This window comes from Callospermophilus lateralis, chromosome X, assembly GCF_048772815.1.
Source record: "Callospermophilus lateralis isolate mCalLat2 chromosome X, mCalLat2.hap1, whole genome shotgun sequence".
NCBI classification, from domain to species: Eukaryota; Metazoa; Chordata; class Mammalia; order Rodentia; family Sciuridae; genus Callospermophilus; species Callospermophilus lateralis.
This window is the reverse complement of record NC_135325.1, coordinates 108,370,691-108,384,834: the sequence shown is the minus strand read 5'-3', so window position 1 is coordinate 108,384,834 and position 14,144 is coordinate 108,370,691. Positions and strand designations below refer to the sequence as shown.

Here is a 14,144-nt window from a genome sequence, read left to right as displayed (position 1 = left end):
AGCTCAGTGTCAGGCTCACTGCTTTGCAGTTTCCGGAATCCACCCATATTCAGTTTATATTTAGTTACCACCATCAATGATTTCCATCTCTTACATGCTTAGCCAACTTTTGTGTGGGCTATTGCTTTGACCTTGCAGTGAAGTTCTAAGCGTGCATGGGACCCAAAATGAGGAATGAAAAGATCAATTGTACACATCATCAGCAATCTCTTCCATTTATTTCATTTCCACTATGGTTGGGACCCAAGTTAAGCACAGTAGCAAGAGGGACAACTCCTCTCCTACTATCTGATGGGCTGTAGTTGGTCCATAGCTTTTGGGTGTGCCAAGGGTTTTGTTATCTGCAGCTCGGGATTTTGTACCTCAGGAGAACTGCTCTCTTACAGACATGCAGTGGGATCCCATTCTTTCTGGGAGCCATGCAGACTGTGGGACTGGGGTCTGGTCATAAATGGCTGGTCCATAGCATTTAAGAAAAAGCCAAACCCTCTAGGTTTTTGAGTGCCACAGAGATGTAACAAGGTGTATCCCCCCTCCTAAAAAGAAAGAGGAAATTGCACTGCACAAGTTTTTCTTGTTTAATAATTCCTTCCATAAGATATACTTAAAATGAACATCCAGGGCAAATCAGCAGAGAGAGGGGATCTTATAATAGTCAAGAGAAGGAAAGTGTGGTGAGAGAGGCCTAAAGGAAAGTCCAGGACAATGGAATTCTGGGATTATGTACTGTGTTCTGCACATGAACACTCATATATTTTTGCATTCACTTTAACACCTCCTATTTAAGAGGCAAAGTAAGAGATACCGTTGTAGCTCTGTGGGAGGGGTCCTGGTTTCCATCCACAGCACTACAAAAGAGAAAAGGGAGGGAGGCAGGATTGAAGAGTGTGGAGTGGAGTGAGCCATGGATTGGAAACCCCATGAAAGAGGGGCCCGTGTCTGTATTGTTCTCACTTGTCAACTCCAGTGCCTAGAACAATATCAGAGAAGGAGCTCAAGAAGTATTTGTTGATTTATGAATGGCGGGAAGTTGAAGGAGAAGGGTACAGCTTGACAAGCATGCATGTACTCAGGGACTGGCCCAAGCCACAGGGCAGCAGGACTAATTTTAGTCCCCACCTGCTGGTGGAAATTGGCCTCCAAATATTCTTCTAGGCTTGAATAGAATTAGGGTATGCTCCATTTCAAAGCTGCAAAAAATAGAGGGAGCAGAGGCCATGTCTTCCTCATTCACTGTTGTATCCCCAGTGCCTAGGAACAGCATGAAGCACATCGTAAGTGTTCTTAAATAGTTGCTGAGCTGGGAGAGCTGGATTCCCACTCAACTGTGTCACTAATTTGCTGAGAGATAGACAAACGCCTGTTCCTTCTCTGGGCTGCTGTTTCTTCACACGTGCAATGAAGAGGCTGGGCCTGCTGCTAGCAAAACCCCCTTCCACTTCACCTATTTTGTGATTAGAAAAGAAGCACTCCATTTCCCAGAAATCCAAGCAAGCTGAACCCAGCTGGCTCCATAGGGATTACTGAAGTATCATGAGCACCATGACACTTCCTTTGTCCAATCAGCATGCCGTGAGGCCACTTGGGTTTTCCTGTCAATTTCAAGTTTGCTTTTGGTAAACCTGAAAGGAACAAGCATTTCAAATTTTTGCTCCCCACAAGGGAGCAAGCTGAGTGTATGTTCAAATTCCACTTGTGCCTCCTATCGGCAGCAATCCCAAGGAACCGGGATGGCCACAAAGGCCTGGTTTTTCCATTGGTGGAAACAACTCCAAGTCTCTGACCCCACCCCATCAGCTGGGTGCCAGTTCCTTGCTTCTGATCACTCTCCTGGTGGGCCGGAGCTGGAGGAGAAGGGCAGAGTGATCTGATCCTATTCCTCAAGGGAGCGAGGCTACACTTTGGAGATGGTGGTTGTACTGCACCCTATGTGGAGGCTCATCCAAGGTCAGTCACTATATCACCCAGGAAAAAAAAATTGTATTTTCTAAGGGGTCTGTTCCCTGAGATTCCCCCAGGCCAAGCACCCAGAGCTGGATGCTATTGGCCTCTTTGAGAGTCAGGGTGGTTAGAATTATTCGCCTAAAAAGGAATGTAAAAGTGGGACAGGTGTTAATGTGAAGTGGCCAAGTTGACTTGGGGAGACAGAAAATGTAACATTTGCCCAGCAAGCAAGCAATCCCGACTGACCCTCTGATTGGTGTGTAACTTCAATAAGGTTTACCTTCTAGTTTGGAGATGGAGAGTGTCAAATTACTTTCTGAATTGTGCTGGTTCCAAATTGAATTCTTACCTCATTTGCTTATCCTTTGGTTTTGACCCTGTCCATCAGCTCCCCCCAAAAGATCGGAAGCGGCTTTTTTCCCTCGTTAATTTTCAAAGCAGGACCATTTTGAAAGACCTTTTCACACTGCTAGCAGCAGCGGGAGGCAGCCTGACTGCAGGAGGAGGGCTGGGCCCCCAGTTCTGGTTACTGAACTATTCAATAGGACAAGTATTTATGGGGCACCTGTGTGCATAGCTCTGTGGGGCCACAAAAGAAAAAGAAAGCCTGTCTCAGTCCTTTTTGCTAGGCCTAGTCCACTCCCAGGGCCTTGGGAACTTTAAGGGGTAGGAGGGAGCAAAGGTGAGAACCTCAGAACAAAAGGGGACATGTGGCAATTAGGAACTCAGGAGCCTCCTATAGAAATTGCAAGATGGAAAGGTCCTTTTACTGATCACTGCTTGTGCTTTCCAAACCGGTGTCCAAAGACCCCCAGGACTCCAGCACTGGGCTGGGGGTAGGGTGAGGGTTGAAATCACGGGAGAAACATTATGTCTTTTTACTTAAAGATTTTGGTTAGAGAAGGGCAGGGAGATACTTGTGTTTTTATTTTAAACCTATTACCTTTATATTTAAACAAGTACATATGTATTTTAAAGCCAAAAACACAAGGGACGGGGATGCAGCTCAGCGGTAGAATTTTTGCCTAGCATATTTGTGGCCCTGGGTTCAATCTTCAGCATCCCCCCATAAACAAAATTAAAACTGAAGATGTGCCAGGTGGTGCTTACCTGTAACCCTGTAATCCCAGCTACTTGGGAGGCTGAGGCAAGAGGATCATGAGTTCAAAGCCAGCCTCAGCAAAAGTGAGGCGCAAAGCAACTCTGTGAGACCCTGTCCCAAAATGCAAAAAGGGCTGGGGATGGCACTCAGTGGTTAAGCACCTCTGGGTTCAATTCCTGGTACCAAAAAGAAAGAAAAAAGAAAAAAAAAAACCCTGAAAACATGAAATTTCACAGAAACCTTATTCATGGCAGGGTGCTTCTGATTATGTTCGGAACTCACCTCCCCTACCTGCTTCCATGGTACTTGTATAAGTTTTTAGTGATGTTTCACTGGGGAAATTTAAAAAGTTAAGATAATTGTTCAGTCCAGTGCTGTCCAATAGAAATGTAATGCATGTCACATGTAATTTAAATTGTCTAGTAGCCACAATAAAAGGGAGGGAAAAAAAAAAAGAAACAAGTGAACTTAATTTTGCTAATATATTTTCTTTAACCCAATACATCCCAAATGTTTTTGCATGGAATCAATATTTAATAATTAGTTCAAGGTATTTTAAGGGCTTCAGTTGTAGCTCAGTGGTAGAGTGCTTGCCTAGCACGTGTGAGGCACTGGGTTCAATCCCCAGCACCACATAAATAAATAAAATAAAGGTATCTACAACTCAAAAAAAATTAAAAAGCTACATTAAATTATTTTTGCTACATCTCCAAATTCCAGTGTGTATTTTACAGTTATCACACATCTCAATTCAGGCTCACCGTATTTTAATGGCTTGATGGTGATATGTGGCCAATGGCCACTATATTGGACAGTGCTGACCTCACCTGCTCATTATACTAATTAGGATGTGAAGCCATGCCCTGAGGTTACAATGTGAATCATCTGCCTTTCCTAAACTTCCAAACTTTGGGTTTTTACCCCAGCTGTTTTACTCTTTCCTTCCTTCACGGTGTGAACACTCTGCTCTTTGAAAAGCAGGCAGGTAGACAAGACAGGCAGACAGACTTGTGCATATGCACCCAAAATATTTGCTCATTTGTTTTGCCATTTATATTCCACATCATCTCCAGAGCCACTTTCCTAGCCCCACACAGACCAAAATACTCTCTACTATGACCTGTCACCTCAGGACCTAGCCTCCCTGACTTACAAACTAGAAAAAAGAATCCCTATTCAGAAATGAATGTGTGTGAATCGGTTCGTGTGTGACACCTACCTGTTGCTTCTCATCTGCACCCCAGTTGACTCCACATACATTTGTGCATTTTCAAAGAAGTTTTTGGAGATTGAAGCCTTATCCAAACTCTCTCTTTTTTTTTATTTTTAGATATACATGACAGTACAGTGTGTCTTGATATATTATACATATATGAATTACAACTTATTCTAATTAAGATGCCATTGTTGGGGTTACATGATGTGGAGTTTCACTGGCCATGTATTCACATATGAGCATAGGAAAGATAGGTCCAATTCATTTTATCCCAACTCTTGACCGTGGGAAAATTTCACCCAGACCGTGGCAATGGGAGCAGCCTATAAGGGTGGGGTGGTTAAATGCTATTACATGAGCAATGCATAGTCATTGTTAATATAAATGAGAAAATGCGGGAGTATAGAGAAAGGAGGAAAGTCACCCATAATCTCTCTACCCAAACCTAGGCACCGTTTGTACTGTTTCCTTCCTGCTGGAAGCGTTCTGACAGCCATCATACAGGTTCAGCTGTGATCAGGACCCCAGGGCAGTGCCGCCCACTGCCTGGCGCACAGCCCTGGCAGCCTGCAAGAGCTTCCCAAGGAAGGGTCACCCTCCCAGTTCCTTCCCGCAGGGTCCCCCTCCCTTACAACAGGCTCTGTCCCAGAGCCTGCTTCCTTCTTGGTGCCTCCAGTGCAGCCTGAGCTGTCCCCTCCTCCGCAGGCCAGGCCTGGAGCCCCTCTCACTGGGTAGCTGCACACACACAAGTCAGGGCTGCTGAAGCAGGAAGTACTGTGGTGGGGGCTGGCATTGTCCTCCTGTGAGGCTGGGGCAGCCTGTGGAGGTTCCTTGACCCCAGCGGCCCCAGGCTGACCCCCTGCCAGAAGAGAGGAGCCTGGCTGCCAAGAATGCAGTGGAGTCCCGCTGAGGCTGGAGCCTCGGTGGAGAAAATGTGTGGAATGCCATTTGTTAGACACACTGGCCTTTGCACAGAAAAGCTCTTTGGGCTTCAACAAAGGTAGGACCCATTGTTTCAGAACTAAGGGTCTGATCCAAGTTCACTTCACTCTGGCTCAAAAGGAGGACGCCGGCTCATTAAAAACAAGGCAAAGCAGCGGTGCCCCAGAGATGACTTGAACTTGACAAAGTTTCCACCCTTCCTCAAATTTGAGCCTGATGTCAAATCAGATGGAAAGTCACAATAACACAACAAAAAACCCTTGGGCTCACAAAGTGGGTATTTTTATGTGGATAGGTCCACTGTGAGCACAGTGTAAGAGAAGGCTTTAGAAAGGATCGCTATTTAGAAAATTGAGTATTTTTATTTGAAAATGTTCATCTTTATATTCATTTTCATTCATTGCAGGAGATATCATTTTGGTGATGGGGACAGTGGGTGTTGATAGGCATCTAATAAAGTAAAATCAAGAGAGGATTGGGAAAGCCTAACATGTGGCTAATACTTGATACACATTTTAAATAAAAAATAAAAACTCATTTTTTCACATTTTAAAATAAAATGTTTAACTCTAGAGATAATCTTGAGAGGTAAGGGCTGTTATGGTGAGATGAGGAAACCAAGGCCACAGAGGTAAAGGGACTAGCCCATGTAGGTAAGGCTTATATATTAAAAATAAATGTTAATAAAAATAATAACTTATGTATATAATACTTAATTTGTGCCCATGCCTGTTCAAAGGGCTTTGAACACATAATCTCATTACACTAATTAGTCCTGAGAGAGGTGTTATTATTCTTCCATATTACAAATTAGTAATCTATAGCACAGAGATGGACAGTACCTTGCCTAAAGCCACACAGCTAGTATGTATTAGAGCACATATCTGAACCTATACCTCTCCACCCCATAATCCTGGATCCCATCATATTTTCTCCTTAGCAGAGTAAAAAGACCATTTATGACATGTGGATATTGGTACCCATGTGCATGGCTCTCTCTCTCTCTCTCTCTCTCTCTCTCTCTCTGTGTGTGTGTGTGTGTGTGTGTGTGTGTGTGTGTAGGAGAGATGGTGGTTCTGCAAGGCAAAAGGGATCTTTCAGAAATTCATAATATTTTCCCTGCCCTTGTTGTGTTTATGTTCTGGGGTGCTACAGGAATGTGTGAACAGTTAATGAGGGAAAGTGTAAAAAGGGCTCATGGGAGGAACTAGCAAGCCACTTAAGGATCCAGGGTCTCAACTTAATGCAGCAATGGGGAGAAGGAAGTAGGCCATTGCCAAGAGGAAGGCCAGCCTGAGAAACAAGGGCAGTACACAAACACACAGAGCAGGATCAGGCCAGAGGGTGAAACCCCTCCCAAGTACACAGAACATAAAATGTAGGGAGGCTTAACAAAGTCAGCCAGTCCCAAAAAACCAAAGGTGGAATATTCTCTCTGATAAGTGGATGCTGATCCATAATGGGTGTGGGGGGGCACATGGGAAAAATGGAGGAACTGTGGTTGGGCAAAGTGGGTGAGGAGTGGGAACGGGACATAGGGGTAGGAAAGATGGTGGAATGAGATGGACATCTTTACCATAGGTACATGTCTGACTGCACATATGGTGTGACACTGCATCATGTACAATCAGGGAAATGAAATGTTATGTGCAAATGTGTATAATGAATCAAAATGCATTCCACTATCATATATATCTAATTAAAATAAATTAATTAATTTAAAAATTATAACTCAACAAAGCTGTTAGAAAAACTTAAAAAAAATATTGTAGGGGGACTTGAAAGAGTGAAAGGTGAGTCTAGAAGGCAATTGGGACCACATGTTTGAATGGAACCCATTGTTTCATTTTTGGCCTGTAGGTGATGGGGAGCCATTGGATGATTTTGAGGGGAAGCATTAGAGAATTGATGTGATGTGCCATGATTTCAAAAAACATGTACAGGTGGGATTGGGGTAAAAGAGCTTCAGCTGGAATGGTGAGACATGGTCTTGAGTTCCCAACTGAATAAGAGATATTGGCTATTTCCTGCCAACAACATTATGTGCCTGTAAGCCACCACCCATCAGATTCAAATGTTGGGGAGGAAAGTCATGGAAATGATCTATTAACAGTTTTTAGAAAGGAGTGAATACTTCCTGATAGAGAGTATTTCTACCCACCCTTGAGGAATACCTCTTTTTTATTAATTTCCTATTTTTACTGCAACACATCACCACAACGTTGTTGCTTAAAACAACACTGAGGTACTTGGGAGGCTGAGGCAAGTGGATCCCAAGTTCAAGGCCAGCCTAAAAAACTTAATGAAACTCTGTCTCAGCATAAATTAAAAGGCTGCTGTAGCACAGTAGGAGAGCACTTACCTAGCATCTATGAGGCCCTGGGTTCAATCCCTGGTATTACAAAAACAAGCAAAAAACACACAACATTGATTTGTGATCTTATAACTGTAGAGCTGAGAATTGCTAAAATTAAAGGGTTGCACCCCCTAAAAATAAATAGAAATAAAGATATTTTTAAAAATCTTCTTTTGCTGTAGCTCTGAAAAAATGGTTTGCTGAGCAAATTAACAATGTAAACTGGAAGAATTAAAGAGAATGTCTCAACTGCAAACACAGTAGATATATATGCTGACATAAAAAATATGCTGATTGAAAATCATTCTTCTTGGGCTGGGGCTGGGGCTGTGGCTCAGTGGTAGAGTGCTTGCCTTGCATGTGTGAGGCACTGGGTTTGATTCTTAGCACCACATATAAACAAATAAATGTGTGAGGCACTGGGTTTGATTCTTAGCACCACATATAAACAAATAAATGAATAAAATAAAGGCCTATAAACAACTAAAATGAAATTAAAATAAAAGAAAATCATTCTTGATCTTCAGTAGATCTCCTAAGAAGTTCTGTGCAGTCATTGTGTTAGCTGTTTTAGATCATTTTGTATATACATATGATAAGCTTTAGGGCTTTTGCATCCCTAGAAATTTAGTTATTTTATCAACTGTTTTCAAAAAGTCTTTAAGTAACTTCTTCCCCCTTCATATTTCATGGTATTATTTGAACTAAGTGTGTTTTGAATGTATTGTAGCTGAGACTCTGGAAATAAAGTATAAGGTTTTGACTGATTGGTTCCAGGGCCTAGACTAATATCTACCTGACTCTACACTCTGCTGCCCAATGGCCACCCCTCCTGTGGGTTCTTTCCTGGTGACCCAGAAGGAACAGGCCACCTCTCCCCTATGCCCTCTGCACGTGGGGCAGACATCTCTCTTGGAATCTGTAGGCTCAGTATGACTTCTGCCTCTGACTAGACTCCTAACACCTCCAGGGAACGGGCCCTTCTTGATTTGTTTTTTTAAAGCTTTAAAAAATGATTTCCATTACATAAGTAGTACCTAAGAATGGTTTCATTGTCACAAAAGAAGGGAAAGAAAAAATATTTCTTATTTGACTTCCCTGCTCCAGTTTACCTCCATACCTTTCCAAATTGTTTTTTTTTTTTAGTTTTAATTATAGTTACAAACACATGATGTTAAATTTACCATCTTTTTTTTTTTAACACAATAACTTTATTTGTTTATTTATTTATTTTTATGTGGTGGTGAGGATTGAACCCAGGGCCTTGCACATGCAAGGGGAGTGCTCTACCACTGAGCCATAACCCCCAGCTTTCCATTTTACCATTTTTAAATGTACAGTTCAGTAATGTTAAATATTCATACTATTGTGCAATTGGTCTCTACAAGTTTTTCATCTTGCAAAATGCAAACTCTATTCCCTTTAAATATCAATTTCCCACATTCCTCAACTCAACCTTTGGTAACTGTTATGGTTTAGATGTGGTGCTCACCAAAAGCTCATGTGCGAGAGAATGTTAGAAGGTTCAAAGGAGAATGATTGAGTTATGAGAGCCTTAACCTAATCCATGAATTAATCCCTGATGGGGTTAACTGAGTGGTGACTGGAGGCAGGTGGGGTGTGGCTGGAAGAAGTGATTCATTGGGCGCATGCCTATAGGGTATATATTTTGTATCTGGAGAGTGGAGTCCCTCTTTCTGTTTTTGCATCACTATGTGAGCTGTTCCCTCTGCCATACTCTTCTGCTGTGATGTTCAGCCTCATCTTGAATCCTCAGGAATGAAGCCTGCTATCTGTGGACTGAGACCTCTGAAACCATAAGCCTTCAAATAAACTTTGCCTCCTCTATAGTTGTTTGGGTTGGGTCCCACAGTTATACTTTCCTTTTGTTGTGTGATTTTGACAATTTTAGATAACTCATATAAGTGGAATCACAGATTATTTGTCTTTTTTTGTGACTGGTATATTTTTCTTAGCATGATGTTGCTGTATATGGCAAGATTTGCTTCTTTTTTTAAAGCTGAATAATATTCCATTGTATGTATATATCACTTCCCACCCCATTTTTTGTTTTGTACCAGGGATTGAACCACTGAGCCACATACCCAGCCTTTTTATATTTCACTTAGAGACAGGGTCTTGTTGAGTTGCTTAGGGCCCTGCTAAGTTGCTGAGGCTGGCTTTGAACTTGAGATCCTCCTGTCTCAGCCTCCCAAACTGCTGAGAATACAAGTGTGCACCACCATGCCTGGCATATATCATCTTTTAAAAATCCATTCATCTATCAATGAATATTTGGGTTGTTTTCACCTCTTGGCTATTGTGAATAATGTTGCAATAAGCATGGATATGCAGGTATCTCTTTGAGATCCTATTTTGAATTCTTTTGGATATTTACCCAGTAGTAGGATCACTGGTTCATATAGTTCTATTTTTATTTATTTATTTTTTTGAGGAAACTTCATGCTGTTTTTCATAATAGCTGCACCATTTTGCATTCCCACCAACAGTGTACAAGGATTCTCATTTCATCACATCCTTGCCAAGACTTGCTATCTTTTGGTCTTTTGATAACAGATCTCCTAGCATGTATAAGGTGAGAGCTCATTTTGGTTTTGATTTGCATTTCTCTGGTATTTAGTGATGTTGAGCATCTTTTCCTATTCCTGTTGACCATTTGGATGTATGTGTTCTTTAGAGAAATGTCTATTTAAGTTCTTTCCTCATTTTTAATTGGGTTATTTATTATAATTATTATTTTTTTGCTATTGAGTTGTAGGAGTTCCTTGTGTATTTTGGAAATTAACCCTTTATTAGATTCATGGTTTACAAATATTTTCTCCTATTCCATAAGCTATCTCTTCACCCTTGTTTCTTTTGCTGTGCAGCAGCTTTTTAGTTTTAGAGTTCATATAGTATCACTTGTCAACTTTTGCATTTGTTGCCACTGCTACAAAAGAAACACAACTAATTTTTGAGTGCGGAATGAGTTTATTAATTTAGCAGATATTTGGTGAATCTTTAGGGTTTTCTAAATGTGAGATTATGTCATCTGCAAACAGATAATTTTACTTCTTGCTTTCCAATTTGTATGCATTTCCATTTCTTTTTCTTGCCTAATTACTCTGGCTAGGACTTCCTGTACTATGCTGAATAGCAGTGGTGAGAGTGGGCATCCTTTTCTTACTCCTGGTCTTAGACAAAAAGTCTTCCTCTTTAACTATTGAGTATGACATTAGTTGTGGGCTTTTCATATATGACCTTTATTATATTGAGGCAGTTTCCTTCTGTTCCTAGTTTTTTGGGCGTTATTAGCATGAAAGAATGTTGCATTTTGTCAAATGCTTTTTCTGCATCAATTGAGGTAATCATGTGGTTTCTGTTCTTCATTATGTTAATATTTTGTATTTGCACTGATTAATTTTCATCTACTGAGACATCTTTGCATTCCCGGTATATTTCCAACTTGGTTGTGGCATATACAATAGTCTGACCTTGTCCACAGTGGATATGCCTCAAGATCCTCAGTAATTCCTGAAACTGTGGATAGTATCAAACTCTATGATTTAATGGCTCTTTCATTTTAATTAGGCACATACCATGCACTGTGGCTGTAACTTATGCATTTTGAAAAACAACAGCAAAACCTGCATGAATTTCTTTTTCCTTCTACACAATTTCATAGATGTAAGATTCATTCTTATTTACTTATTTATTTGTTCACTTATTTATTGGCACTGGGTATTGAACCCATGGGCACATTACCACTGAGTTACATCCTCAGTCCTTCTTTAAATGTTTAAAATTTGAGACAAGCTCTTGCTAAACTGCTGAGAGTCTCACTAAGTTGTCCAGGCTGGCCTTGAACTTGTGATGCCCCTGGCTCGGCCTCCCAAGTTTCTGGGATTAGAGGCATGTGCCACTGTACCCCTGGATCATTCTTATTTTAGATCTTAGCAACCTCAGCATTTGATTTTTTTCTTTCTTTACTAAGATGATAGGTAACCTTCATCTTTCCACTTAAAGGAAGCACTTTCTGAGTTCTCTTTGGCATATCTGTATTACTACACTTATATTTGGGGGTCATTATAAAATAAAGTACAAGTTACTTGAACACAAGCATTATGAGACCATGACAGTTGGTAACTGAGATGGCTACTAAGTGACTAACAGACACCTGGTAGCTTATACAGTGGATACACTGGGCAAAAGAATGGTTCATGTCCTGAGTGGTATGGAGCAGAATGACATGAAATTGCATCACATTACTTAGAACAGTATACAATTTAATACTTATGAATTATTGATTTCTGGAATTTTTAAATAAATATTTTCAGGCTACATTTAATGGGACTACAACTATAGAATATGAAATTGAAGATAAAGGGGGATTTACTGTAATCCTTTTAATGTGCTATTGAATTCAGTTTGCTAGTATTTTAAAAAATTTTTTTAGTTGTAGATGGACACAATACATTTATTTTGTTTATTTATTTATTTTTATGTGGTGCTGAGGATTGAACCCAGCGCCTTGCATGTACTAGGTAAGTGCTCTATCACCCAGCCACAACCCCAGCCCAGAACACTCCTTATTTTTTTAAAGCTGGTCCACAGCCTTTAATCAATATTGCTTGTTCCCTATATCCCAATCTCTAGGGATCATGAGGGAATTCATAGGTACTGGGATACAGACTCGGGTAAGACAGGCAAGGCTTCTGTTCCCATGGAGCTTACAACCTAGTTGGAGGGGAAAGCTACTAACTTGATTATAAGGTAGTTTTTGATTATGATAAATGTTATGAAGGAAACAGAAGGGTCATGTAATGGTAGGGCCTAATGGTTGATGGATTCTTTAGGGAGTCAGGGAAGACCTCTCTGAAGCAGTAGTACCTTTTGAACTGAGTCTTCAAGGATCTATCTATGTGACATGAACATGTGTGTTGAATGAATGCATGAGTGAATAAGAAAATACTGACAGAGTGCATACATTACAACACTTTGGTTTCTGGTATGAATATATGTTTATGATTCCATGGTTTATATAGTACTGTATGGCAACTGCTGTCTCTAAGGGGTTAACCATCCATTGTGGATTGGTCATGTTGAGTAAGATCAGATGCCCCAAAGTTAGATGCTGCTATAAGTCAAGAAGGAGATCGCGGGGTGGGGGGGGGGCGGCGGGGGGAGGTGCTGGGGTTGTGCCTCAGAGGTAAAGCACTTGCCTAGCACATGGAAGGCCCTGAGTTTTATCCTCAGCACCACATAAAAATAAATAAATAAATAAAGGTATTACAAAAAAAGAGAAAGGGATCACGTGAATCAACTTTGATGAACAAGATTTTTGCTAGTAGGTAACTTAAGACTCTGAATGATCCTCTCTTAAGGGAAGGACTTGAGAATTGAGGTACCATGTGCTTAGTGCTGATAAAATCACCTGTACCTCACTGTTCATAATAGGCAATTACAGGACATGTACTTGCAGGGAAGGTTGGACTGAGAAGGAGGGAGGACTTGAAGAATACAGGAAAAAGTAAAGGAGAGCTGGGCTGGCATAAGATTGTCCCAGAACAAAGGCCAGACCCAAGACTGTGTGCGAGCTCCCCCTATCTTAGGCTGACAGTGAGTGAGATATGTGGGGGATCTGGGGGAGATAGCAGAGAGAGAGAGCTGATATCAGATAAAAACATTACCACCATTTGTGGTGGTAATGTTGCCTTTCTGGTGGGCAGCACAGATAACAACAGCTATGGGCTTTGGGTGGCCTGCCCAGAGAATATCCTGTGTCTTTATCCCCAAAGTGTGTCAGCAATAGCTTTTGGACAGAGATGATACTTCTCTCTTGCCAAAGTCTCATGTAAGTAAGTCACAATGCCCATGGGTTTTGGCTGGGTATTCATAAGTCACTAATCCATGCAGAGTTCTGATGTCTTCTCTTTGGATCCTGTAATGGTTTGGATGTGAGGTGCCCTCCCCCCAAATCTGTGTTAATAAAGAAATGTTCAGAGGTAAAATGACTGGATTGTGTGCTTTAAACTTATCAGTCCATCCTAGTTTAATTGTAGGCAGGTGGGGTATGGCTGGAGGAGATGGGTCACTGGGGGCATGCCCTGGAAGGATGCATCTGCACTGCAACCCCTTTCCCTTCTCTCTGTGCTTCCTGGATGTCCTGAGATGGTTTTCTCCTCCACGTCCTCCCACTATGATGTGCTGCCTCACTCTGGGCTCAGAGCAAAAGAGTTGGCCAACTGTGAACTGAGACCTCTGAAACTGAGAGCCCGAAATAAATGTTTCCTCCTCTAAGTTGTTCTTGTTTGGTATTTTTGTCACACTGCAAATCTAATACAGATTCTAAGTGGAGGTTACATATCCATTGACATGTGTACACATACACATGCACCCCTAAAAGCCCACTTCATGACAGTGGCCCATTAAATACACTTCAGCCATAATCAGACATGGATTTCAACCTGCTAACCTTGGAGTTAGTGCCATCAAATAAGCTGGATTGGGAGTTAGGAGGTTTGGGGTCTCTCAGCCTGTGACATTTCCCATGCCTTCCATCCTCTCTGGGTAGTGGTTTCCTC

The 14,144-nt window shown here is 41.4% G+C and overlaps 1 long non-coding RNA gene across 1 annotated transcript in view; it reads left to right on the top strand.

Moving 5' to 3' along the window:
- The first annotated feature begins 1,845 nt into the window (after positions 1–1,845).
- The window catches only part of LOC143639236 (uncharacterized), a 109,693-nt gene continuing 97,394 nt past the window's right edge, over positions 1,846–14,144 (top strand). The window contains exon 1 of the long non-coding RNA XR_013154671.1: positions 1,846–1,947. This is a non-coding gene — a long non-coding RNA (uncharacterized LOC143639236). The remainder of the gene's footprint in view (positions 1,948–14,144) is intronic.